Here is a 3,303-nt window from a genome sequence, read left to right on the forward strand (position 1 = left end):
GTGTTTCTGTTTTAATGTTTAGATCTTCAATCCATTTTGACTTTAGTTTATTGCACGGTGATACACCTGGGTCAAGTTTTAGTTTTCAGCATGTGCAGAGCCTGTTTTTCCAGTACCATTTGTTAAAGAGGCTATCTTTCTTCCAGTAAGCACATTTAGCCCCTTTGTCGATGATAATGTGGTTGAATGTGTTGGCAGTTGCTTGTGCATCTTCTAATCTATTCCATTGATTCTCGGGGGCACGGGGTGAGGTTGCCTGTACCATGCTGATTTTATCACAGTAGCCTTGTAGTATAATTTCAAGTCAGGAATTGTACTGCCTCCTACCTTCTATTTGTTGCCCATGATTGTCTTTGCTATTCTAGGTTATTTCTACTTCCAAATAAATTCTAGGAATGATTTCCCTAGGTCTGTGAAGTATGTCAGTGGTATGTTGATAGAGATTGCATTGAATTTGTATGATAATTTTTGGAGTATGGCCCTCTTCTTAATGTTGGTTCTTCCTATCCAGGAGCATGGAATATCTTTCCATTTTCTGAAATCCTCTATGATCTCTTTTTTCAGAGTACTGTAATTTTCACTAGATAGACTTTGACTTCTTTAGTTAGATTAATTCCTAATTATTTCATTTTCTGCAGTGCTATTGCAAAAGGTATTGTTTCTCAAATTTCCTTCTCAGTGTGTTTGTTATCTGTGTAGAGGAATGTAATTGACTTTCTGTTAATGCCTTTGTATCCTGCTATGTTGCTGAATTTGAGTATTAACCCCAGTAGCTTCTTGGTGGAGTTTTTGTCTTCCAAGGAGAGTATCATGTCATATGCAAATGATGATAGTTTAACCTCTTCTTATCTATTCTTATTACTTTCATTTCTGTCTTGCCTAATTACTCTAACTAATGATTCTATAACTATATTGAATTGGAGTCATAATAGAGGACATCCGTGCCTTGTACCAGATCACAGAGTAAAAGGTTTCAGTTTTTCACCATTTAGAATTGTTTTAGAGGTTGGATTGTCATAGCTGGTATTTATCAGATTAAGGTAGAGGTCATCTATTCCAATTACCTCTAGGACACTGAGCATGAACAAGTGTTGAACTTTGTCAAAAGCCTTTTCTGCATCCATTGAGATGCTCATGCAGTGTTTGGATTTGTCTCTATTGATATAGTGTATTAAATTTATAAATTTGAGTATGTTGAATCATACTTGCATCCCTGGAATAAATCCTACCTGGTCGTGTTGTATAATCTTCCTCATAATTTGTTGTATTCTCTTTGCTAGGATTTTATTGAGAATGTTTGAATCTATATTCATGAGTGAGATTGACCTACAGTTTTCTTTTTTATTTGTATCTTGGTCTTCTTTTGGTGTCTGTATAATACTTGCCTCCAGGAATGATTTTGGGAGGATTGTTTCCTTTTCAAATTCATTGAAGAGTTTGAGTAGTATTGGGATTATATCTTCTGTAAATTTCTTGTAGAATTCAGCTGTTAATCCATCAGTACATGAACATTTCTTTGTAGGTAGGTTTCCTATTGAATTTTGTATTTCATTGGCTGTTATTTGGTTATTAAGAGTTGTTATAACTTCTTGATTCAGTTTTGGTAATTTTTATCTTTCTAGGAATCTACCCATTTCTTCTGTGCCTTCAATTCTATGAGAGTAAATATTCTCAAAGTGGCTATTGATGATATCTGAACTTTTACTGGGTCTGTGGTACTTTCACACATTTCACCCATTATTGCTTGTACTTTAATTTTTTCTTTCCTCTTTTTGATGTGGTTGGCAAGGGGCTTATCAATTCTACTTAATCTTTCAAAGATCCAGGTTTTTGACTCATTAATTTCCATAGTTTTCCTTATCTCAATCACATTAAAATTTACTCTAATGTGTTTAATTTCCTCTGGTCTTTGGGCTTTTTTTGTTTGCTCTTCCTTTTCTAGACATCTGATGTGCAACCTTACATTACGTATGTGTTTTCATTCTGTTTTACTAATGTGTGAGTTCGCAGCTATAAATTTCCCTCTAAGAACAGCTTTCATTGCATCCAATAACTTCTGATAGGTTGTGCTTGAATTTTCATTGAATTGTAGATATTATTTAATTTCTTGTTTAATTTCATCAGAAATCCATTGGTTGCTGAGGAGGGTGTTGTTAATTTCCATGTACCTATGGTGTTTTGTTCTTTCTTTTGTCATTGCACTGTGGTCAAATATTATGCATGGGATAATTTGTTTTCTTTCATATGCTTAAGCATGATCTATGGACTAGTATATGGTCTTTTTCAGACAATGTCCCATGATCAGCTGAAAAAAATGTTTGTTCAGTTGTAGTTGGGAGGAACACTCAACATATATCCACTAAGTCCATTTGTTCCAAGTTCTGGTTCAGTTCTGCTAATTCTTTGCTAATTTTTTGTCTGCTTGACCTATCATTTTGCGAAAAGGGGGTGGATGTTAAGGTCTCCTTTTAAGATTGTAGTATTGGATATTAGATTTGTCATGTCCATTAAGATTTGTCTTATGTAGTTGGATGCTTTCGTGTTTGGTGCATATTTATGAGTGTTACCACTTCCTCTTGAATTTTTTCCCTAACCAGTATGTGGTAGTCTTCTTTCTTTTGATCATTCCTGGTATGAAGTTGAGACTATTTGCCAACAGGATTGTTACCCCTTCTTTTTTCTGAGGTAATGGTGTGTGTAGCATTGTATTCAACCCTTTGACGTTCAGCCTATGAGTTTCTTTGTGAGTTAAGTGTGTTTCCTGTATACAGCACATTTTTGGCTTTTGCTTTCTAATCCACTATGCCAGTCTATTTCTTTTAATTGATGAATTGAGTCCATTTACATTGAAGGTTACCATTGAGATGTATTGACTTATGATTCAAATGTTATTTTCCTGCTCTTGTTTACCCACTTTTTTCCTGTGTTTAATTCTTTGCCATATTTCATGGGTTCTTTACATTCTCATTCTTGGAGTTGTGGTCATTTTTTTTCCTCTCTAGAATATCTTTTAATAGCCTGTGTAGTGTTGGCTTTGTCGTCATGAAATTCTTCTGTTGTTCTTTTTCATGGAAGTATTTCACTTCTCCATCAATCTTGAAGAAGATTTTTGCAGGATACAGCAGTCTGGGCTGGAATATTTATCATGGAGGATTTGAAGAACTCTGCTCCATGCTCTTCTTGTCTTGATTTGGGTAGCGAAATCTACCATTATTCTGAAGAGTTTTCCTTTAAATGTGATCTGTTTCTTTTCTCTAGTGGCTTTTAGTACTTTGTTTTTGTGCTGGATTTCTGGAATCTTGA

The sequence above is a fragment of the Octodon degus genome, unplaced genomic scaffold (assembly GCF_000260255.1).
Source record: "Octodon degus isolate 3935 unplaced genomic scaffold, OctDeg1.0 scaffold00322, whole genome shotgun sequence".
Taxonomy (NCBI): Eukaryota; Metazoa; Chordata; class Mammalia; order Rodentia; family Octodontidae; genus Octodon; species Octodon degus.